Here is a 15,265-nt window from a genome sequence, read left to right as displayed (position 1 = left end):
TGGGGTAAAAATCACACAGTACTGACTATCTGAAGGCCACCAGCTATAGACTGGCCGAAACCCAGCACTCTGCCCCATGACATCCCACCTACCTACAATTCATGATCCTTCAGTGGTACAAAGGCGCTACAGAGTTGGCCCATATCAGAGTTAGTGTTTAGCTGGGGGATATGGCCCCATGTGAAAAATCAAGGCAAAACCACACAGAACATCCAGTGAGGAAAAAAATCCAGTGAGGAAATTTCTAAGGTACAAGTCCTGATGATCTTGTGAATTCCTGTAGTCTGCATAGTATTAAGGATCGTTAAAATGAAAACACTCTGCCATTACTGCCGGGAAAGGAATCTATACCACTTATATGATAATACTATGAAGCTACATAGAGGTTCATGAAATATGGATGTGCTTATATGCAACATACTTTAACTTAAATTTGTAATGCTAAGTAAAGTAACTACCTGCAAAACACACATTCATTCAAAAACATTCAAGTGGTGAAGGCTTAATTTGATTTACCATAGGTTAGCACTTTATTATTTTCCTGTTATTGTGGCATCTTGTTGTACTTGTTATGCAGAAATTCTAGCATTGGGTCTTCTAATATTTATATTGATAGACAGGAGGTCATTGAGGTTCAGCTCTGGGTCATTTTCTGCTTCTCCCTGTTCTTGACAGCTATCTTTTGTGTTAGATTCCTGTTTAAGTCTTGGATTCCCTACTTTAGAAACTGCAACTAAATTATGCATGCATATTCTATATTTGAACATGCACCACACGTGCAGATTATGTGGTATTATTACTATTTCATAACTATATTTTTACAGTTTAATGATTTTACATGCTCATAGATGTCAACAGCCACATATACAACACAGTGTCCAAATACACAGAAAAATAATTTCTGTTGCAAAGAGTTTACAAACTAAGGCTACACACATGTTTAGCTTTGCACACTGTAGACTTCAGTGAAACCGCTTCCAGCATGTGAAGGTTAGCATGGGTATAAACCTTTATGGGTCTGCAGCCTAGAGACTAAGTGCACTAAATGAAAGAAGGAGGTGATCGTAATGAGAAAATAAAAAAATACATCCTGAACTCACAGAGGGTTAGGGCAAAGATTAAGAGACTCTGGATTTATCATTTTAATAAGAGTTTATATGGCTGAATTATGGCTTCAGGTTGCAACTGTTGTGAATTGTCAAGTAAGCATACAAATTCACTGAAACAACCCAGAGTAAAATGTACTTTATTAGAAAATGAACTGTAGGAGATTTAATAAAAATAATGGTGCCTGAGCTATAAAAGACTTCTCTATTGCTCGTTGGTACTATATAATTGCTTTAAAGTGTCATGTTTTTGGAAAGGAAAGAAATACTATTTGAATGATCAAGAGAGAACCGGACAGATCCTGCTGTGTCGGTGGACCCGACCCAAGGCACGCCAAGCGCTGCCGCTGGCATCCCCAGCCTTTGGCTCGCTTCCCTCAGCAGCAGGAGCTGCAGCTCTAGGATGAATTTGCAATCCAGCCCCTGCTCAGTTAAACTGGCCAACATTGCAAATGTTTAACACAAAACACTGCTTGTCCACCTGAATGTCCTAAGTACGGGGTATTACACAGGCTGAAAGGTCAGTCTCGTGGGGAACTGATGCATTTTTAGGAATTAAAGTGCAGTACTATTTCAAGATATTTCCCCCAGTAGGGTCTTTCCGTAGCACAGCTTGCAGTCATTGGGCTGCCTCATGGATTTGGGGACGCTTAAAAAAGTTATGGTGAAGCCTCTGGCTCGTCCAGTTGCCCAGGGGATTTGGTGCATGGGGAGTTAATAATAGATGGACCCCATAGGATGCTCAGCCTTGCTTTTGCTGATGCTTCCTTTCATTGCCAATAGGTGACACATTAAAGCTTCTCAAATATTGTATCTCATTCTCAGTGTGGAGATGTTGTTGGGGGTGTCTGTTGGAGGACTAAACCCAAATCTCCTGCTGCTCCACCAGGACCCTGGGGCCAAGCCTTGCCCTAGCAGAAAGTGGTGTGTGTAATTGCACAGGCAAGAACCGACAAGGGCAAATCAAAGATAAACTCTGTTTCTGCAGTTTGATACATTTATAAACACTTTTTTTCTTTTCTTGCAGCATTTAGGACAAGTGTCTAACAGCCTATTTTTCCTTGGGTTTATTTTTTGAAGTCTGTTTCTCCCCAGGAAGTTGAATGGATGAGCAAGAGTTTGATATTATCTGCCCCTTGCTGTGGAAAATGTCAAAGGCATGCCATGACAAATGCCACTGCTCTCCTGTTTCGTAGGCAAGAGCATCAGTTGCCAGTCACACACAAACTGGTGGTGTATATTACCAGGGAAGTAAAGCTGGCTTTTACCCAAATCCACATTTGTGGAAGAAAAAATGCCTGTGCATTCCTTTGTGGCAGAAATGAAAACCAAGATCAATGACTTACTCTTTTTAAGTCTTATGTGCAAGGTAAAACTACTCTTTCACTCTGTGATAATGTCAAGTGGAGAGAAATATACACCTAGTGAGGTCATGGTCAGTTCAGGAAAAATATGTTAAAGAATAAATCGCCTGCCTTTTCTCTCGGTGTGTGGTGCTAGGGGGTGGTCTTTTTTGTAAAGAAAAAGAAATTAAATGTATGATTACTGTATCTGGATTAAATATAATGAAAATGAAAAATGATGGGAAATTTTATCTATTTATTTTTAATTAATGTGATATTTCTAGTCTTTGCTTCCTGGCTGTTCCAGCTCTTTGGTGAAGGCAAACTGCTTCTGGCTTGCTCGACACATTGATTTAAATGTTGTCAGCTGCATTTTGCAGCACAGCCCCATAGGTTTCCTAGTATTTACTGCAGCACGAGGGTGAGATATTCATGGAGCCACTATAGAGAAACTGGATACCAGGGGACACTGTGCTCTGGAGGGTAGGAGGGCAATTTCCCTGCTCAGATATCTGCCAGGAGATGAGTGCAGTTGCCCACAGGTTATGAATGCTAGTTTCTTAGCAGGAAAACAAAGAAGCCATCCTGAAGGTGCTAACTAGGTGAGAACCAGATCCATATCAAGATCTTCCAGAGCTTTAACCACAGCAAAGAGCTGGTGGAGAACCACCAGGTGCAGCTCCTCGCTCCAGAGCCAAGGCCAGGGAAGAGTCAGCGGCTGCCTTTGCCCTCTGTAATAGATACGACCACGGCACAGGGCATTGGGCTGCCTTGGGCAGCGTTTGCCACCTCGGATGGCCCCATCAGAAACGGTGGGAGGTAGTGAGGATGCTGCTGGACACTGCTGATCCCATACACACAGAGCAGCATGTGCAGCTTGAGGTGGTCGTTTAACTAATAGCTCCCTAGAGTCTGACTTGCCCACCCCTGGCTATTACTTTAGTTCATGAAGAATGGGGAAATATGAGAACAAATGAGGTAATAATGTTTTGAACAAGTAGATAACAGTAACCAGTAATCCTCAACCTTCAGTCCCTGAGGAAGTAACGTAAGAAATATTGAGATGATAAAATCTGTAAGTCCCTTGAAACCCATATAAAGGGTAGAAGACCTCAACTCTTATATTTAGGGTAGCTTTTACAAGTCTCAGATTCAGAGCCTGAATTTCTAATTTTTGTTGCCTTTTGGCTTGGCTACCTGGTAGGGTGACTGAAAAATAACTCATGATACCAACTCCAGAGGTACCAGCTGACTTTCTACTGTTCTGCAGTAACTTTCTGTGTGGACAGTTCTTCTGTGCTGAGCACCTTTTCATTGAAATTCTGGAAATTTCGTTTCCAGAGTGAACTAAGAAAGTCAGAAGCTAATTCAGAAAAAAAAATTAAATCAAAACTTGGAACATCCACAGTTGAGGCCTTGCTCAGGAACAGATTTTCTGCTTTGACTTCACATCCATCCATAATCTGAAGGTACTGTCATAGGACAGTAAACAAGCACTGCTTCTTAATAAGAGTTTCCATATTAAGTAATATTGTGTGATAAGTATTCCAAGTTCTTTTTCCTTTGTAGATAAACTCTGATCTTGCTTTTAGTTTGCGTATCCCTGTATTTAATTTAGACTTTTAAGTAATTTATTAAAATTACCATTGGGCAAGACCTACCTTCTTGGTCCTAGCACATAGCACAATATTCCAGTTTGGGGATCCTAACTGATGCTACGAAATATATAATAGGTAATATGTGGCTGAAATGAACACTTCGCTTTCTGCATGTAGATCTGTTCTTCCAGCCTTGTGCATTCAAGGTTGAAATTTGGATCCCTCAGAGAGGAGCCTTGCCAAACCATTGTTAGCTTGATTGCCTCTTTATTAAAATTACAAAACTGGTCATTAGAGGAAAGGCAGTACTTATAATCCATCTACATTTTATAACAGGCCGACTCCAGAGCCTCACAAAATCCTACTTGGAAAAGAAGTGCAAAGGAAGCTGGCTCTGAGCACGATCACATGGAGTCCATAGTGGCTGAAGGACAAACAGTGGTGTATCAATTTGGAGAGAAATAGTCATTAGGGGTACTTTGGGGATTGGTGTTAAGCCTCGTTTTATTTAAGAACTGAAAGATGGGGTAAGCAGCAAATTAATGCAAGGTTTTTCTAAGTTGTGAAGGGTTGCATCACTTTGGGAAAAAAAGAATAAATGCAGGGGGAAAAAAAGGGGACGAGGGAGAAACCTGGCCAACATAGTAAAATTCAGGTTGTCATAATATGCAGTTAAAATAACTGCAAAAGAAATAATCTAAGAGGTAGATAATCCGTTGGGGGAGGAAAAGAGATTTAGGAAACGGTAATGACTTCAGGCAATTGTGGAAAGCAAAATGAGTATAATGTTGCCATGCAGAGCAGGAGCACAGAAAAGGCACCCTGGTTTAGTGCTCTATGTGTAAGTGTCACAGGTAGATGTCTCTTTAATGGCACAGAGGAGGGCACCATTAAAATATTGAGGACATTTTGTCCTGAAGGCTGGAATTTTCATAAATGCTCTGTACTTGCCAAAACCTGCTTCCAGTGAGGAACCTGGGAGTTTTGCCATTGATTTCAATGGGAGTAGATTTGGGCCATTGCTGAGACCTTTCTAAAATTGACCCATAAAACACAAAAGACACTGACAAGTTAATTTGGCCTCAGAGGTAGGCAGCCAGAATGATTAGAGTGATTCATTTAAAAGACAATATTAAAATAATTGACTACACGTTGGCTGCGCGGATGTTTGGCTAGATAATTGCTTTAGCATCAGTGGGTAGCACCAAAAACTGCAGTGCTAAACACTGATCAGGAAGGTCTAACGGGGGGAACATCTGGAGTGAAAGACTAAGTGAAGTAAAGGTTGAAATTCAAAGTCCTTTCCCAGGATGAAGGTCAGCTGAGGACTATTCTTCAAAAAGAAGTGCTAGGTTTTAAAATACAGTGAACACAGCACACGAGATTATAATATAGCAGTGTCTAAGTGGACTCTTTCTTTTCTGGTCTCAATCATTTCATAGAAATTAATTGTATATATATATTTGTGAACAGGAGTTAGAATGTACTTTGGTTGACTGACAACAAACTTTGCTCATCCCAGATGCAAAGCAATAATTTCACTTTTTCTTGCATCTTTCTGAGTGTTTACACTTCTCTAAATCCCTGCTGTTATTCTGCCATGGTAGGGGTTTAAGAAGACATTAGAGGCTCAGTTTCTTTTATGAAGTGGCGACATTTAGGGACAGGAATGTGCAAAGACACCCCCAAGTCTGTGAAGAGCACTCAGTTGGTAGCTCCGTGTTACTGTGCGTGGGTGGAGAATTTAGGACTGATCTCTCTCTGACAGATTTCCTCTAGAGAGAGAACATCCCGTATGGAAAATAACTAGGTATGGTTTGTCAGTACAGTTGGAAACGCTGTTTAGGAGAATCTGAATGCAGGTGTTTAATTTAGCTTTCATCAGGGGTCTGCTAATGGACACATTGTTAAATATGTCATTTTACATTTCACAGCAAACCGCACCACACTGCTGAAAACTTTTCAGGGCTGATTGTCTTTAATGCCCACCGGTATGAAAGGGTTCTGCAGCAAGCACCAGAAAAATGATGCTCTTCCTGACATGAGATGAATGGTGTAAAACTATGTCAGATATTGCGTCCATCAAACCCATCATGTAGAGGTTATCTGAGGACATCAGAGGGTAAATTCCTGGGTTTCATTAAGAACCAAACCAGGGTGGTATGATACTGAGACATTGAAAATTGTTAAATCCAAGTCAAGGGGAATTTCAGATGTCCTTTTCCTCAGATATCTACTTTTGGTTTAGTATACATCCTTATTTGATGTTTCATATTTCATATCCTCACCCTAACCCAAATATAGTGAAATCTGCAATGCAAAAAAGGTCGCAGTGTTACTACAAATGAAAAAATCGCTACTGCATTTGTTAGCCTTAATCTATTATCTCATCTGCAAAATATTTTATTCATATCTGCAAATCTAAAGGTAGCATCTACATAAAATATAATCATAAACAGCTATACCAAAATATTGGCGGATAAAGAGGTGAAATAAATCTTTTCACTGATATTCTGAATTAAAAAAAAATTTTTCAATCAGGTCTTATAAATAAATATCTTGACAGTGAGGTGAGCAACAGATTTAATGAGCTTCATGTATTTCAGTGGAGATGCAGCAAGTTTGGGTATGAGGAAGGGAGCATCTGACTAAGATTCAGTATTGCCATCCTCAAGCACTCAAAGATTTTGATTCCACTCTAAAAAAAAATTAAAATAATAAAAAAAGATATTTGTAACATCTCTTTTAAAAAAGAATAAAAAGTAGTAAGCAATGTTATTTACCTAATGGGCTCTGACACTTCAGGTTTACATTCAACGCCAGCTATCATCTTTCTGTGATATTAACCAAATGTTGATATCCTTTCCCAATTCTGATGTGCTTTCCTAATTTTTTTCAGTATTGGACACTGGAGAGGAAAAAAAGCTCAAATATTGTCAGATGTACGCAATTGCTAGAAAGCTAACAAAATGGAAGACTGATAGGAAAATATGAGTATTGCAACTAGGTGAAAATCATTCACAAACCATGAAAGAGAGAGCAGGGGCAGACCACAGGTCATGAAGATACTTGACACAGGGACTACTTTGTGCTGTTTGGGAAGGGAGGGATTTACGTGCTCGGGGTGAAATCCCTACTGCGTCTGGGCCACAGAGGACTAGAGCTACCGTGCCAACGCTGCATCACCACCGTGCATTGGTCTACAAGGTAAACGACAAATGCACAATGATTTTACAAGCCTTTCGGTACAGTACTATAGCAATACATGCTTCTTCTGGTAAGAATTGGTGTCTAAATACCACAAGAGATTTCCATTCTTTGCAGTCTCTGAGGAATGTTTAGGATTGACTTGTATGTGCAAAAGTTGTGCTTTATTATAAGTCCTAAGCATTTAGAAACTAGTTAAACCTAATATAGAGTAGATTTTAAAATTATCACTTTTTAAATTAATATAATTCTAAACAGGTTTTTCTGAACTATTAGAAATCGTGCATTTCTGTGCAGTGATAAAATCATAAACTGGCAAGATTAAGCTGTAATACCGTGACTCCAAGAGCAAAGACTTCATAAAAAAAGCTTCAGCGATCAGAAGGCTCGAAATAAAGTCCCAAAAGCTGAAAGAAGTGGTTGGGCAACACCTCTATAACACTATTAACACTCTATAACACCATTATAGAGGTAATCATCTTTTCTTTTCAATTAAACTCACCCTAAGTTTTTTAAAGTGTGATACCAAGTAAATTTGTGAGCGGTGGCAAGATCCCTTGGTGCACACAGGCTCCATTCTCCATGCTCTGAGCTGACGACAAGTTAGGAGATAGTGCTAGGCTAGGGCCAAGCCAAGCTAATAAAACCTGTGTGGGGGCCAAATATGGATTTATACTCATGGAATTGCATATATCTTGTATAGGAGATGTCTTATGTGCTGTGTGGTCAAAGCAGGACTCCACTATATGTTCCTGCAATATTGCAGGTATGTACATACATACATGTACATGTATTTTAAAATAATAAAACAGTTTAGATAGTGCTCAAAAATTATTTTCGAGTGATTCTAGTGCTGATGTATGAGAGGCAATATCTCCATCTCCTCCCTTATCCCTTTCCCGCCAGCAACCTTTAAAATGTAATGCATTTATTCCAAAATCAAATTTACAGCTTGCTAAACTTTTTTGCGTGTGTTCAGAATGCACCCGGAGAATGAATTTATCAGAAATAATTAATGTTTTTATAGCTGACGCTGATTGCTGCGGCATCACATTTCAGCACTGTATATAATTGCAAATCATTTCCTAGAGGTGTCATGCAAAAGCAGAAGATGCCTTTTGGAGTAGTGTAGTGCCCATGGAATGTAAGATTAATGCTTGTATAGGACAAGAATACGTGTAAAGACTCACTATCTTTTTTTTTTCCCTTTCTAACCTTGTTGATGTTATGAATATCAATTTACTTTTTTTTTTTTTTTTTTTTTAGATAATTTAACACTCCATTTAGTCATCCTTGGTAATGCAAATCATATCAATTCTGCTGCCAGACTACAAGGTGATCTCCATTGTATCCCTTGGAAATGAGAGATCCATTTTTCTTCATTTATTTTTATTAAAAGAAAAATTTTTCTTTTTAAGCCTTTTGATAAGAAACAATTGAGAATTCCAGGAATTTCAATCAGGGAGCAAAGTTGTAACCATCCAAAAGTATTACACTCTACTTCTCAGTTTTTCTGTCTCCTTTCCCTCCTTCTCTCTCAGCCTATTTGCATAATATGATTAAGAGAGCAGTAATAATTACAGCAGCACCCGAGGAACCTAGAGTATTGCGGATTCCTCGTAGGAAGCAGCAATTCTGCCCTGCACCTTTTCAAAACGTGTGAAAGAGCATCTGGTGTCTTGGCTAACTCCCAGGTCTACCTGAAATGCCCTAAAGTCTCTTCTTCACAGTACTGTGGGTCACGCGTGGGAAGTCCTCTCCCACCCCCCATAGTGCTGCCTGCTCTCTCACGTCATCATCAGAACCAACAGAGGCGTTGATCTCCTCCAGGGCAACGTGGTCGCCCCAGTGTTTCATTCTTCTGAACCGTAGTGCGTGTTTATACAAAGCTGTAAGTTATCGGACACTATAAGGGGAATATATTTTCAAATGGAAATCAATGGAAAAAGGTTAAGGAGCTATGTGGAGTGTTTGTTGGTATAATTTGGTTGGGTTTATAATTTTTTTTATCATATGCTTTTTCATACTTGTGATTCTTGCTGATAACATTAGTTGCAGATATGTTGTGTTCATGCCTCAGGCTTGTCCTACCGTTAAAGGCTACTGAGGCACATAATATCTTAGAATGAGGAAATTCAAGATGGAATTTCAATATTGTATTGTACCTCTGCTAATCAGGACCAAGAATTGTCATTGCCCAAAACCTCTGAGGTCCTTTCCAGCCTCACAGCAGCTCCATGAAATGGGAGGTGTCAGGGCAGAGCTCGCTAATCAAAGCACCAGAATAAACTCTTCCTGCCCTGAAGAGCTGCAGTGGCACGGCAGCATATGTTGATTAGCGCCTTCCCATCCTTCTGAACATATACGTGTTCATATTAAAGGTGCAAAAATATTTTTTCTGTTTATTTTTATTTTCATTGCACAAATACAAAAATGAGAGCTGAATACATGCCGTAAATGAGGAAAGACCTCAAGGACTTGTACCTTTATGGCACACATCTGACAAAAACATATTCAGTGTTTCAGAGGGGGGAAGAAACCATACCCATGAGAAAGTAGGATATTTTCCTATTTGTATATGTCCAGGTGCCAAAAGAACCACAAAACCATTTGACCGTGCCTTCAAGCCGAATATAGACGATGATTTTTTCTTCTAGAAAAGATTATCTATTTCAGTTGATCTGGGATGGGCTTGCACCCAGATACAGGATGGGGACTGACACGCGTGGTACATGATAACGTATTGACATTTCTGCCTGGCACACAAGACAGGTTGCCGCAAAGCGGAGAGGTGCTGCAAACATTTATGAACATAAATACATAAAATCCAGAAGGAAAGTAGAGCGCATCAGAGCTGAGTAACAAATTGCAAACAAAAAAACCTTCCCCCACTTCTGCAGGAACGTCCAGAGGAGATGGGCTCCTGGGGACCACCCAAAAACTCTTCCGTCCTGCAGCGCCCAGTCGTGTTGGTGATGTAAGCTAGGGTGGTCCAGGCTGCGTGGACCTCCCAAGGCTCTTGAGCAATGGCCTGCAGGGAGGAGGAGGAGGAAAGCAAGGTTAAAGACCTATTGCATAAAGCATAATGGGTTCTTGGCTTCTCATGGTGAACACGGGGTGTGTGTGGGGGGGTGTTACACAAATAACTCAATTATTTCTTTTTCAATTTATTTTTTGGTAAGTGTTTTTTATTCTTCAGTGATTCACTGGTTGAGCACTATTGCATCAAGACAGGTCAGTTTAGTCTGCTGAATGAGACGCTTACAACGGGAAATTGGCTTTCCTGGAGAAAAGACTATCCTTTGATTCCTGTGCAGGTATCTTACTGAGAAATTCACTGTGAAGAGCCGTACATCCAATTGTTTCCCTTTAAAGTGAGTGAATTTTCATGAGGACTTAGACCTGGAAGCACATTTCTGCATAAGAAATGGAGTGTGCAGAGAGAGGGGGCAGCTGCCATCTCCCCCCTCCTGTGAGTCAATACTGTCAGTCTGCAAAGGAGAATGCCTTGCCAGGGCTTCATGTGAAAGCAGTATGGGGAAAAGCATCCATTTATTAATAAAAAATAAAAAGTCTAATTGTGTACTGAGATATTAGCAGAAATCACTTTCTTGGGCCATTTCTGGGGTGTTAATTTGGGGACACTTTTGTCACAAATCTTCAGCAGAAAGCTTTTGCTTTTACAAAATAATGGTACTGGTGAAATTCTGATTTCACTTAGGTGGAAATGGCTGAGAAATTTTCACTCTAGAGGAAAAGATACCAAAAATATCCTTTTAAAATTCTTGTTTCCATGGTTTAAAAGCTGTAATTATTTTAAATGCTTAATGGTAGCTCAGTATCTGTACTGGTGACTGTTCACTTCTGTTTGCCCTGTAAATTTATCCTATTAGTACACGTGTGTGAGTGTGTGCATTTATGTACATTTAAAATACATATGGTATGGAAAAAATATATATTTATCCATTAGAAGTTACTTGTTCTTCTGTCTTTTCAAATGTCTTGCTGCCAGCTGCCTGTATCAAAGGAATTGAACAGCTGAAACATTACAGCAGTCTAATTTTATGTCTGTTTATCAGGCACTGCTGCTTTGCCGTATATTTTCTAAAAGAGTTTATTGTCCACTAGGGCTCTTTTAAAGGGAGCCTTGGATACTGGGGACCTTAAAAGTGATGAAACTTAAATGCAAATCCATTTACCTTTTCTTTCATGCAGTATATTCTACTACCTGCACTCTGAAATGCAGAAGATAACTGTTATGGTACCCTATTTTTTAATCCAACGTTGACTCTTTTGCACTAAGTTTCTTACATTTACTGTTTCCAAATAAGATGCAAATTGCAGGATACAGAAATCACCTGAAGGCGGTTGTTTGTTCCAGGTAGAGTACGATTTAATGTGCTCGGTCAGTGCTGTGCTGGTTATTTTACTTTCATTTCATCTTTGCTAGAGGGCCTATTCCTGAATAATGGTGATGTCCCTGGTTTTGAAAACATAGCTACAGGAGAGGAGGTGCTGATAGGAAAAAGCGAAGATGGGTATGAAATACCGAGGTGGGAAAAATATTTCTTCTTCAGACCAGGAGAGTAACAAATGTGCTTCTGGTCTGTCTTTTGACTCTTCATGACTAATCTCTACAATTAGAAATAAACACTGCATCCTCGAGAAGAGATTCAGTCCAGAAATGCCTTTAACAGTCTGTGCTTAGCTCTAAGCATGTGCTTAGCTCCAAGCTTACCCTTGCTGCTGCTGCGATCATGGCAAGCCACCTTCTTAAGTGTTTTGACTGATAGCAGAAATAATCATTCTGTGATGCTCAGTTTTTTTGGGAAAAAGCTTCTACCCATCTGGGGGATTTACATAATCAATTCCTAGGGCCATCTTTTCAGTTTTAACAACATTAATTAGGAAAAAGCGCATCAATAGCAGAGCTTATCTGTGTTCATGGTGCCTGGTGGGGCCATTCACATAGAGGGTGGTCTTTAGGCTCAGGCAAGATGAGCAGGTAGACAGCAACATCTGCTCAGCTCTTTTTAGGTGCGTTGTGCAAATGGTTTTCCATCTCTTGCATCACCTCTGTGGTGCTTTTAATAATGAGCCTCATCACAGGCAACCTTTTTGCGCGGTCACGGGAATGTGCTGAGGCAAGCAAAACACTGTATAACTACCCAAAGCACCATTCTTTTCATACCAGGTAGCTGCAAGTGTAGAGTTGATGCTTCATAAAATTCTGACATCCTGGAAAGGGAGTCCTAGATCTGTTTTATACGCTGTAGTAAAGGTGATCTTTGGAAATTGTTTGTTGAATAACTCCGCAGTCTGCTGTACATCATTTTTATTGATGATAAGGAAGATGTCATCAGTATGGCTTGCCTTGGAGAGGAAGGTGGCAAGACATTGAGTTGACTGAAAACACTGTATTCTGTGTTAAAGACTTCAGTGGCTATTGTGCAAAGAAAATGTTCCCACTGGTACTCCTGGGTGTATTGGCTGCAAAGTTTATCAACATCCCCCAGTGCTGTACAGGCCAGTGGCACATAACTCTGCAATATCCAGGAGGCCCTTTGCTCTTGTATTAGGGCTTCTCATTTTTCAGTGCCATTTGGTGGTAGTTTGCTGTGAATTGCCGACTTCTGTTAGCAGTTCAGCCATGGGGATGGACATGTGCAGGTCTTTAACCTTCAAGCTCAGAACTGCGCCCCTGCCTGCTAAATATGGTTAGGGTGTTTTTACGATAGCTGCAAATTGTAGACTATTAGGGGAGAATGATTGGTTTTATGAGCAAATCTCTCACCTACTGTATGTGCTGGGTCAAAAAGGGGTCACCTATCTCGAGTGGGATTTACGTGGGCAACTGCCCACTATGCTACTGAGAGCAGAAAACTATTACAGGATATTATGAGAAGCAGTTTACAGATTAAATTGTAAAGCATACACTGCTACTAACCAAGAGTACTTTGCAAATTGTATCTCTCCTAAATCAGTTTGTGTCTGCTGTAATCACACAAAACAATTAAAAATGAATCATTGTCAAGGCAAATGCCTTCTTTCCCCTTGAGATGGATCTTTAAACGTCTTTATAGAGCTTTTTCTCCTGGAGTTTTCCACCTTCAGAGGAAGAGTATTCTTCTAGCCCTGGGCATAAGGGATATACATGCATATTGGATTTGTCATGTTTCTATAGAACTCTGGGGTTACAACCTCCGTACCGAGACTTGAACACAGATATTTTATGCTTGTGAAAGAAATCGTAAGACAAGATCACCTGCAACTAGGAAAATAAGGAGTTAATGACTTCACAGATCACCATTCTGTCTTATTAGCTAGTACTTGGGCTCATAACTGTGATTCCTGTCTATCCCAGACAGTCTTGTGTGTTCCATGCTGTTAAATCCTATAAGTTTTCTCCCTTTAGATATTACGTGATAGAGGCATCCCTGAGACTGGAGCCTTTTAGAAGCTCCTGTTAGAGGGCAGCTGCCATAACCTCACTTCTAACACATCTCAGCTATTTTCATCTTTTCCTTTGGGTAACTCTGGAAAGAGAGCATACTTGAATCTTGAGAGCCCACAGCATTTGTCATACCTGCATTTCATTTCATACCTAGTACTTTCTCGAGATATTTGCTTTCAGAGGCGTTTTCCTCCTGTTTGTAGTTTTGATGGATTTTCAGCTTTTCCCATCCATTACTGAAAATGGGAATTAACCTTGAGTTTGAAGATTCATAGTCTGGTCATTACAATATCCACAGCTTAGAGATCAGTCTTGTGTGAGCAGGTGAACGCAGCTGCTTGCATCCCAATTCATGGCAGTATTTTGCTGTACCTGTTGCCACTGGCTGCCAAAATAGGTTGATTGACATGTGCCCTATATGACTCTTCCTTCCAATGTAAGGACTGAACTGAGGGTAACTTTTATGAGATTTGTGTTTTCTTAGTGCCATCTGTTTTGTGACACTGGCTGGTCTTTCGATCTTTCCTTGGATGTCAGCCATATATGGCCATGAGTAAATAGTAAACCATGGTTAGACCACACAGTGCCCTTCCAGACCTGTCCATAGAGCGAGCCACAGCACTGTACAAAACTACTTCCTCTAACTTTTCTCCTTAACACCCTGCTCAAAGAAGTCTGGTATTTCTTCCGCTTACACCCTGGCTGCTGTTGTCCACCATGTCAGAAGATCAGAGAGGATGAAGGAAACTTTTGCTGTCAGTATTCAAAATTTCCAAAAATCCAGAGAAGCAGCAATTACCACTGGGGTGGGACACCAGGGATTTCTTCAAACCCAGCCTGCGTGAGCCCCAGCTAGATGGCAGCGTCCAAAACCAGGAGTTATTTCCCATGGTGGGAAGAGAAGATGTCCCATGCCAGTGTAGCAGGACCCTCCTCCGAGCCGCTGATGGACCTGCTGCAGCCGAAGAGACGCAGACTGGGCAGAGCTGCCACAGAAGGCTGCCCACTGCTGTCAGCAGCGATTAAAAAAATTAAAAAGGTGAAAACTTATGGCAGCACTTAGTAAGTCCCAGGTTATTTGCTCGGTGTATTAAGAGACCTGTGTGTCAGGTTTTATATCGGTGTGTGCACCAGAAGCATATTTAATGTGCTGCACACAAAGCAGTGATATTCTGTATTTAATAAATGTGTGTGCGTGTGAGTATTGATGTATGGCACTCGGTGGTGCGAGGAGCAGCCTTTTTTTGCAAATGAGGCCACCTGTTCCTCCTTCCCTGATTTGACAGGTTTTAGTCTCTTCACTGCAAGTGGGCGGACAGTTGGATGTGATTTACTGGATACTCTCCTCTAGTGTGATTGCAGCATAATTATATCGATAATCAGCTCCGTTTGTGGTCAAAATGTTCTCCAGCATACACACACTGACACACACACACACATATATATCCCAGATTGTAACACTTTTAGAAAATGTGTCCCACTTTTTGTTAAGAATGGTTAGGTTACGTGATAAATATAGATTGATTTTTAAGTGCTCATAGCTGTTATTCAATCAAC

This window comes from Ciconia boyciana, chromosome 9 (genome assembly GCF_034638445.1).
Source record: "Ciconia boyciana chromosome 9, ASM3463844v1, whole genome shotgun sequence".
NCBI lineage: Eukaryota > Metazoa > Chordata > Aves > Ciconiiformes > Ciconiidae > Ciconia > Ciconia boyciana.
This window is presented reverse-complemented; position numbering follows the sequence as displayed.